The following is a 10,884-nucleotide window of genomic DNA, read 5'->3' on the forward strand; positions in this document are numbered from 1 at the left end:
AGTTGAACATTGCCCAATCATACTGAAATATCTCCATCTAAAATATATGCAAATGCTGTTAAATTGCTGACTTTTTTTGTAGTGGAACGTTAGTGACACCCAGTGGTTATATTTGATTATATCTATTACAAGGATTATTAGCCTGTCTCCCTTGGAAAAACTGGACCTCAGAGGAGCCATGGTAAAAATACGTGAGGTCTATGTGCATTTTCCACGTATATAATCTCAGTGTATTTCAGGCTTACAGATTTAAATATGCTTAAGTAAAGAGAATGAAGGAGAAAATATACTGGTTTTTTTTTTAACGGAACTAACTTTCCCCCATATTTAATGACCATGGGGAAAATACACTTTTTGTGAGGTAAGGGACACTCCTTAAGCTTCATAGGGATGATTTGGATTCAATTCCTTGTTTTTATGTATATTTCATGAAATCATGTAGTTCAAATTATTGCCATCTTACAGATGAACGCATGTATTAGTGTTTTCATGCTTTTGAGAAGAAATATACTAAAGCCTAGGGGCAATATGTATTTACTTCTGTGTGAGCTATGCTAGTGCCATACCCAGGTACTTTAACTGGAAGACCTAAATATTGCTCTTTCTTACTGAGAAAAGAGTATTACTGTTGTTAGGGAAGACTGTGAGACTTCCATCAGAGGCAGGCAATTTGCCAAGTATGGAAAACCAAGCAGTTATATCTTCATTTTAAAAGGAAAGCTTAGCTAGGATGACTTGTGACTTTTTTGTTGTCATTGACTCCCTGTGAATTTGTCTCAAACTTTTTAGTGTTCATTTCTTAAGATGAAATCTCAGCTCCCCTCCCTCCCCCCAGTAGTGTGCTATTATGTGTTCAGCAACTGATAAATGTATCTCATCTGACAGAGCAGGGCTGCACTTTGTCAGCATCTAATTCTCTAGAGTTGGCACTGTTGTTAAGTGGCTGACTTTTAGCTTCAGGATGAGCAGTGAAATTAACTTCCATAAACCTGAAAATAGCTGCTCAGCAATCAGTGTTCCTCAAAGGAACTCTACATCATGAGCATAGAGACTGTTCTGTGGATTTCTGTGATCTTACTGTGATAAAGATGGAGTAAGAAAACTAATGCCAGGAAACAAGGCATTAGTTACTGCCAAAGCAGTGAACGTAGTCTGTACTTTCTAAACAACATGAAGAGCATTATGTACAGAGAGAAGCAACAGCATCTGTTCCTATTAACTAAACAATTTAGCAATGCAAAATTAAAAAGATCAGCTTATATTTCTTTCTGAAGTCTGCTATGACTCGTGTTATCAATACTGGCAGAAAGCCTTATGGAGACTGGAAATAGAAAATAAAATCTTGAAGCAGACTCCAGTTAAAGCTCTTCAACATTAAAAAAAAAAAAAGGTAATAATCAGATCGTATATTGAGTTAGGCTTTGAATCTTGATGGACAGTCAGTCCTGTACTACTTAAAACTCATTATCTTAGCCTATTCTGTTTTGGCAGTTCTTCCTTCAATAGATACATAATGTATTTTGTTGTGCTGCCAGATAAAGTCGAGCTCGTATAAGCTGAACTTGTGAAGTTGCATATGTATGTGTGTTCCAGTGTGACAACATTAGTATACCTGCTGTGAGAAACATTTCTTTTGCACTGATGTGGCCTCAGGCTACTAGTTTTTAGCTTGCACCTGTGAGGACTCTTGAATGCAACAGGAATTTTTGTGGAAGAGTGGTATTGTTTGGGACGCTTAAAAGACAAGGGATAAGTGAATAGAAGATCAAGTGTAACAGTATCACACTAAGACCAAGCAGCAGTGCTTCTCAGTGATAGCTATAGAACTTTCATAGTGCAGCGTGACAGTCCTCAGTGTTACAAAAGCCGTCTGTTCTGGTTGTCTACAAATCCCATCTGGTTTAGTGACAGGTCTTTCAAGGAAGGACTTTCTAAATGACATATCTGCCTGCTGTTGTTCACCTGACATCACCAAAAGAGCGTATGGGTATGTGAAGGCCCTTCAGGTTTGTGAACTTCAGTGTTTTTGCCTCGTCCTGTGTTTGAGCAGAGCATTGTACCAAGAGGGTAGAGGTTGGAGTGGACAGAGATTGGAGTGGACCAAGTATTGTTTCAGATAGCACAGAGTTCAAGTATTAATGAAATGATATTGTTGGTCTGGCTGATTGCACGTGCATTTTTCAACTTTGAGATTTTTATCCTTAAGAGCCATTGATACAAAAATGTCTCTTCTTGAATCAGAAATGATGAGAGAATTCTTTTTGCTTTTGCATAAAAACCTACAGCTGAGAAGATGTACTTACATTTCTTGACTGGATTCAGCTGCTTGCAAAAACTGATGTGGCTATGGGAGACTTTAGGAAACTGAGTCTGCACCCCGTATAAATCAGTGGTAAAATGTGGAAGAATATCAGTGTGAAGAGGAGTAACCACCTAGAAGAGTAGCTGTCTTCAACAGTACATCTGTAACAATAGTTGTCCCTTTAAAATAGTAGGTTCTGAGTAACTTTTCATGAAGAGATTTTGGTTTGTTTCAAGAGTTTGTTAGGCTCTGCCAAAAATTAATTCTTAATTAGTGAGCACTCAGAATATAGTTTTTAAGAATCTTGTTATTTTTCTGGTGCACGAGTCAGATGCAGGGATCAAAGAGGCATCATCAGATATGGCATTGGTACTAAGGATACAATTTTCAAATAGTTGTACTTTTCTGTTGGTGTGTCTACAATTTCTCAACCCTTGTACGTGAACAGGAGCATGGCAGAACAATGTTTATTTGCTGAACTGTTTGTTTTTGGTTAGAGAAAATGTCTGAAAAATTTCAGTCCCAGAATAGATGTTTCCATAAATCATGTAAATGAGAAAATGTGATACGTAAATAGAACGGATGGAGTTGTTCTGTTGGGTTTGAGCCAGTATAGTTTACTCTTTTAAAGTTCATTTGAAATCTAAACAGCTATTTTGATTTAGTTTTCAATAAAACATTTACATTTGCTATTAATTCTTTTGGATGTGCAAGTTTAAAGTAATTCAGAGAATGGCCATTCAAACAGTACTGTAAGGAGAAACACACGTATGGAATGTGGGCTGGATGCCATTTATTTGAAACTCTTATCATCCTTCTGATTTGAGAATAATGAGTCATACTATAAAGGGATAAGTCACTAAACCATTACACAGTAGTAAATGAGAGAGAACGAAAAGCGTGCAATGTTTAATGAACACATTGTCTTATGTAGTCATGCAGGTATATATTTATGGTTCATAATTCATCTTTGCTCAAATTAATAATATTCAACATAGATAACTTAGGACAAGAAGAATGGGCTAAATTTAGCCAAGGCTTTATTTATTAAAAATAATAGTAACCGTAGCTTCAAATGAATCAAAACTATTTCCAAATGCTATCACTCTTGGAGACTGTGCAAGTATTCCTTTGAAGTATTTTTTTTTACATTAAGTATATATTTCTCAAGGTGAATCAGCATGATCACATTGCAAAATTAAAGGTTTATATAAATTTTGAAAAATATTAGCATTTTCAAAGTGCATCAGTAAATTCTAAGTAAATATGCTAGAGATAAAATTAAAAATAAAAGTTAACCTTTAAGATTTATAGGTGAATTAGTTCTGTAGGGAGGGGTAAGGGGAGGAGAATTAAATAAAATCTTGAAGCTGTTCACGATACATAATATCCTACTGAAGTTAATAGTTATACTTTGAACCCTACTGCTGCTTGCTAGTTCTGAGCTGCTTGTGATGCGATATGAAAAGTGAAATAAAAGTTTTAGCCAGGTGCCTAGTCAACTATTTAATCAGCATGGGAGTAGGAGCTGAGTGCACAACTGCCTTTAAAGAAAAGTATTTCCAGTTTTGAAATTGTACCATAGGAAGCAGAATGCTGGCACTTTAAGTGAAGGTGATGTTATACATATTCTTGTATTATATCATTTTCTGAATCTGTTATTTATCTTAAAATGTTTGCCAAAGTTGTTGAAAAGCATGTAGGACAGAATCTGATATCTTAGCGTATTCTGTGGCATGTTCTAACATGCCAAAAGCCGATAGCTATTTTTTGCTCTCCAAATAAGATTTTTTTTGGGGGGGAATAAAACCTGTAACAAAGCAGATCTTTTTTAGTTTAGTGATCTTCTGGCATTTTAAGAAAAAAAGTGTAAAGAGGTCCTAACAGGGAACGTTCAGTTTACTTGGAAGTGGATCTGTGCTAATTATGCAATCTGAAGCAAGTTGGTTTGAGGGAAAAGTTACAGGACTTTGCTTTTTCTGATAACTTTTTCACATTTATCTTGCTCTAGCTTTCAAACTTAAAAAAAAAAAAAATCTGAAGTAAGGAAGCATTGGCAGTGCATGTGTTGCTTTTTTTAATCTTTCTAAAAGAAGCACTACATGTACATTATGGGTGGGCTAAGTAAGCATCCCATGACGGTAAAACACAAAATCATAGAATATATTGAGTTGAAAGGGATTCACAAGGATCTAGTCCAACTCCAGGTTCTGGATAAGAATACCTACAATTAAACCCTATAGCTGAGAGCAGTGCCAAAATGCTTTTTGAAGTCCAGCAGGCTTGGTGCTGACCATCTTGTTGATGAAGAACTTTTTCCTAGTCCCCAAATGGAACTTTTGAATCGGTGTTCTTCTGTATTTAGTTCTTGGGGTAGTAAGGCAGTCCAGCAGCCAAAAAGGCCTTAATATTTGTTACAGTCAAGGAAGAACCTATAGATTGACCAATTCTTGTTACTCATTTTCCATTTCTCACCAGTGCTTACATTCTATATTCATGTATTTGTTGTTGGGGAATGACAAGGAAATGGAAATTGTTAGTACTGTTGCTTTGAATAGTTTTTTTTTTTTAGAAATAAAATTGATAGGTGACTACTGCTGACGGACTTTGTCAGTGTAGTGAGTTATTAAGAATTGTAGGTAATTAGAGCAGTCTTGTTTTCTGAGAATCTGTTAATATCATTTTTTGTTCTTGAGTTGATTTGCGTTTTGGTCAAGGATGCATGATAGTTAATGCACAAGTGCCAAAGCACTTAAAAAATATAACAGGATTTGATTCCCAGTCCAGTACCTTATTTGAATGAAACTGCAGTAATCTCATTTGAAAAAGAGCCTGAAAACCAACCATCATCTTTGGTGATCACATTTAAAGCACCAGAAAACACAAGATTCTCTTGCAATATTTAAATTACAACTAGAATTCTAGAGTCCAAAGTGCTGCAGAGAAATCAATCAGCTGAGATTCTGTCTAGAACAGCTTTGTGGAAGTCTCCCCTACTCACAGTTTTCTGATTTTATCACTGATTGTGCAGCTGTGTGTGAAATATGCAGAGTAATTTGTTTCCTGTTCCTCTCTTGTTTGATTTCTTTTGCGTGTTTTTGTTGATGTTATATCCACTTTCAGATCTTCTGAATTATTCACTATTATCTGCTACTTATTTAGTCTGAGTTCAATGGTATCTGGACACCTTTTGCTATTGTTTCTTATTTTCAGTCATTAGTCATATGTCCAAATTTCATTCTTAAGAAACACTGCCTGGATTGAAAAAGAAATAGCTTCGAAGATGCTAACGCTCTTCCAAATTTGCAGGACTTTTTACACTTATATATTGCCTATTTGTTCACAATGAACTTGTTTATCAGGGGCTGTTTTCAAGAGTTTTGTATGTTCTCTGTGAATCAGCCACCTGTGAGGAAAAATCTGTGCTGTGGTCAAGTTTTAAAACATAATTTTGTAGTGTACAAGCTTTTTCCTTATAAGACTGCTAGTATGGAGATGAGGTCTCTTTGTCAGTTTGAAGCAATCCTGTTTGCTATGCTAAATACTAATTGGCATTTGTCTGAAGGACCATACTCCTTTATTGCTGTGATTGTGGCGAGAAGATTTGAAGTATTGATTTGGGATAGCTAGCCCATAGTTTTGAGGTGTTAAGTGTTGAGGTGTGCTTGCTGGCATGGCTGATGCCAGCTGGCACTGGCCCAGATGATATCAATGTTCAAGGCATAGTATGGGTAGGTGCAGTTCTCAGTAGGAAGCAGTGCAAAAGCTACTCTGCTTTAATAACAGAAGAGCTTGGTGGTATGAATACAGACATCTTTATTCTCTAGAATGACATAGATTGAAAAATGGTTGAGACTCCTAAGAAGAATTTGGTTCCAAATGTATATCAGTTTAATTTGTCTTATATATTGTTTACATTACAACAATACTGTGTGTAGATAAACAATTATCCTAAACAGGAACTGTTTAAAGTGCGAGATGTTAATGTTAATACTGGTGGTGTTGTGCTTTCCTTGTGTAGAATCAAATTCTCATTTTCAATTCTAATTCTGCCATGGGTTGTACTGGTTTTGATGTCAAGAGACATGGGTCAATTTCTGTCTGGACATCCAGATGCACTTGGTTTGAAAGTTCAACCTCCTGAGACATCTCGGGTCTTTGGATCTGGAGCGTTGGTACAACCTGAGTTTTGTTGATTCAACTGGAATTTGCATACAGGTTTTTTTTGTTAAGTTTTTTAATTGAGACTAGAAAAAATTAAAATTTTAGAATACTGCTTTGAAGTTTTTACCTCTCAGGTCAATAAGGGAAAAAAAATGTAGCAGGATTCCTGTGCCATATTAAGATTTATCTCAGCTGGCTGTGTAACAACTGCAGAGATGTGCAAAACAAATAATTTAAAGTACTGTAGAGCTAGGAAGATAGTATATACTTTTTTTCAGAAAAGAAAATAAGGCATAGGAGGTGTCTGAATTAGTCCTTGCTGATTGAAAGCAATTCTCAGGATTTCACAAGGTACTACTTTCCCATTTAATGAGGCTTTTTTTTTTGACTTGACAGTAGACTACCTTTTTGTAAACCTCATTACAGTCTGTTCTCTTCAAAAAATGGGTTCAATCATGATGCAATTAAGATAACCAAATTGAAGAATGTCATCCTGAAGTGTATGATGTAGCTATTAAACAAAATAAATGCCACATTTAAGAAATTGCTTTTTGATGTGTTGTTTATTCTTCGAGATTATTCTTTCTGCAAACTGGATGCAGTGATTGCTTGTGCATATAGGGATTGAACTGGTGACTTGAACAAAATTTTGCTAATTGCTTCTTGGAAACATTGGAGATTTTTGAGTCTGGACAGGTAGCCAGCCCAAATTCATCATTCTGTGCCAGCTGTTTCAGCAGCGACAAGTTCTAGCAACATTGAAGTCTCTTCCTGTCTATGTATGTATTTCTTCTGTATGGAAGTTTGTTTGCTCAAGTTTATCCCAGAAGCTCTGTACTCCAAAATTCTAGTGAAACCTCTCTGCAACTTTGAGCAATGGAAGAATTATGCTGGGTGAGAAATATTTGTACAAAGCATCTAATTCCATCAGTTCATCTTAATAGACAGTCTTCTCCAAATTAGCTCGGTTACTTGCTATGCTCTATTACTGATACCAAAAGCCAGTTTGTACTTAAGTTTTAATTTCAGCATCTCTAGAAGCTGAAATTAGGAGTTCATCTTCTATGTATCTATGTGTGGAAGTTCTTAGAAGGAAAGTAATTGCATACTCACTGTTTTTCTCCACTTTGAGAAACAGTGGACTTCTAGAAGTCTGTCCATATAGAGAATTACTTCCCTTATTTCCGGAGAAAAAAAAATGGTTACTGAAAGGAGACATTTTTATTTATCTTGAACATCTTTGAAGTTGCCATCAACTGAAGCATTTAACAAGTAACTGTGATGATTCATTGATGTCAGATTGCAAGTTGCTCGCAAAAAAAAAAAGAAGCTCCCATCCAAAATAAAATTTAATACATAACTGAGGCAATACAGTATTCATTATAAAAGCAGTGAGCTGTGTTTAGGTTAAATTCTTGACCACTCTCAGCAGGAGGAGTCAGAAAAATATGTTATGGTCATACTTCATGTTTATGCATTTTGGAAGCATGTAATATGATGAATTTTCCAGCAGAGGGAGAAGTATACTGAATTATCAGGAACCAAGCTATAATGCAAAGTTGAACATTTGTATTACTTTACTTAGAAGATGTACTTACTTGTTGCAACTTTTTCTTTAGAAATCTCAGTAATCTTTCTGTAAAACTTGTTACCAGTAATTTTCTTCATAATCATTGTTTAGGTATTTTTTAAACTGTCGAATAGTTGAGTGCTGTTTCACTTCCCCCTTTTCCTTCCCCCTCAACCATATTAGTCTGGTCTAATGAGCTTCACTTTACACTGATGGCATTGATAATCACTCCTTAATTTGTAATTAACTGTGTTAAAATACGCTTTAACGGACATATGCATGATAACATTGTTTGACTAATTATCACAGTAATCTGACAGCTGTAAAAAGGGAAGAGTTATTCTTTGTTAGAACTAAATGTTATTTCTTTGAAATGTGAATACAGAATACAGTAGGCTCTGGGTGAAATCTCTTGATATGCCAAACTTGGGATACATGTTTTGGTATTGCTGTTCTTACGTTACTGGCCACGGATCTGTTCTCTTCTGTCTTGCTCAGCAAAGTGTGTTAGCCATGTGCTGAGTGCTGCTGCTGGTTAGCAACTTGCTGGTAGTGCATGGTTTCAAGGATTTTAATTCATGGAGCTACTGTGCTGTCTTCTAGGTGCTGCTTTAAAAAAAAGATTGATGTCCCTCCACAAAGACTCTTAAGTAATGGAACGTTTTGTTGCAGAACATGATAAATTTTGATCGCTGCTGTCTCAGCAGTTTCAGCTTTGTTTTAAGAGTCTCTGTCAGAGAGAGCAAGGGAGGGAGAGGGTGTTGGAGGCTGTTAAAGATGTAGTGAGGCCACTTCTAGTCTTTGTAACAAAATTAACCAATATGGAAATAATCTGCAATAACTAAGTCCTCTGTCCTTCTTGTGAATGTGGCCCTGTTCAGCAGTGAAACTAATGGCACTGGGAATATTACTGGATAACTGGTCCTTAGAGACCAATTCATGTAACACTGTCAAATTACACAATGTCAGTGCAAGGTATTGAAGAACACGTTACAGTGACAAATTAGATGCGCAAGGTCCTTTGAATAATGTAGATCTGTTGAAGGTGGAAATTCATTTCAGAGTAGCTCCTGGGACTTCACAGGCTAGCTGGGATTGATGAACATAACAGGTATTTTGCTTTTAGGATCTGGGGATGGGAAAACTAGCTCTACAGTTCAGCTCTTGTTCATGTTAGATGAATCTGCTTGTTCCTGTGAGATATCAATATATCCAACTGCCTCCCTTCTGCAGGGAATTTGCGTGTAACAATTGTTTAGGTAACTAACTCACAGAGCAAAATCTGAAGATTAATTTATTCCAGTATGGAGCTACTGCAGCTCTATTAGTAGAATTGAGGATGTTTAAAGAAAGACAGCTGTAAATTTAAGCCTTTTCAGGGATGTTTCCTGTTGTAGCTGATATTGAATAGAGTTGCACTGGGCAAGTACTTCACTGAAAGGACATACTGAAAACTTTCATGACCACATAGTACTGGGGACTGGAATTGAGCAAAATAAATTAAAAGCAAACAAACAAAAATCCCCACAGCTGAATACATAAAAGGATTTAAGAGTCTCATCCAAAATTATAGTTCATTAAGTTCATTGCTTCCCAAGCTCAAAGGAAATTCATTTTTCTCAGTAATACTTATTGGGCATCTTTGGCCATACTTTTGATTCAATGTTGTAGATAAAGCAACGCAGCACTGTGCCCTACTTTGGAGCCTAATGTCATACTACTATTTTGGCCTTTGGAGCTTATCTCCTGATGTATTCTCAGAATACTTCTAGCAGGTACTGTTTTTCTCAGAAATGTCTTTGTAGATATGGTTTTCCCCATGACGACGTTTTTTCTAACAACAAGACAAAGTAGGACAAAACTATAATGTGAAACTTGAGCAATAACTCAGATGTTGCGAGCGTGGAGTCTTACTCTGATTGTATCTGAAATAGGATGAAGCTCTGGACAGTATAAAGACTAAGATGACCAAATGTGCTTTGGCAGCTTTTTAATTTGGGAAAGTACTTAGTCTACTCCATTCAGAGAAAATGATGTATCACTGAATATTGTGGATTCAGGTCGTCGGTAGCAATTTTCAGTTTTTCTGGAATGTTTGAGCAGTGGTTCTGAAGACTGTTTTTCAGAAGTCTTGTAGGATTTGAAAGGGAAAAGCTTTTTACAGTGATTGAGATCACTGTAAAGTGATATGATTATGTTGTAGAGATGAACATAGTTTTTTTTTCTTCTTTAAAACTTGGACTCCACAGCAAATGAGCACAGATTTGCTTTAGCAACGGTCAATTTTATAGACCTTACTTGCTCACACCTCCTCCTTGCTCCCACAGCTGAGTGCAACTCAGGTCCTCACATGTGCCACTGAAACCATATGAACCTTAAGGTGATCCTGTGAAGATATAATTCACTGTAATTCGTTTCACAGTAGAGCTGGATGTCAGAAGATTTAGCCTGTCATGACCTGAGTTCATACCCTTAAAAACAGGCTAGCTTGTATGATTTCTTGTTGTTTTTGAATTTAATGAATATTTCATGATGGGCTAGTTTGGTTCAGTGGTTAGCAAACATGTTGGCAGTCAGACTGTGTGTTTTTTACGTTGTTGAATTCATCAAGACATCTGCAGTGGCATTTGAAAATGTAAGATTTTTACTGAAGGCTGTCTGAATTTTTACATGCTGGTGTTTCATCGTCCTAGAATATTGATGAAAGGTGTTCCTTCACTTTCATATCTTGATAGTCTTATGATCAGAAATGCAAAAGCATCTTCTAGTTAGTAGCCACTGCTGAACTGTGTAGTTCACTGTGATCTTAACTCAGCTGCCATGAGGTTGACAGCTTACTATTTTGGAA

The sequence above is a fragment of the Cyrtonyx montezumae genome, unplaced genomic scaffold (assembly GCF_038088225.1).
Source record: "Cyrtonyx montezumae isolate F1298 unplaced genomic scaffold, pur_monq_1.0 scaffold_17, whole genome shotgun sequence".
Classification (NCBI taxonomy): domain Eukaryota; kingdom Metazoa; phylum Chordata; class Aves; order Galliformes; family Odontophoridae; genus Cyrtonyx; species Cyrtonyx montezumae.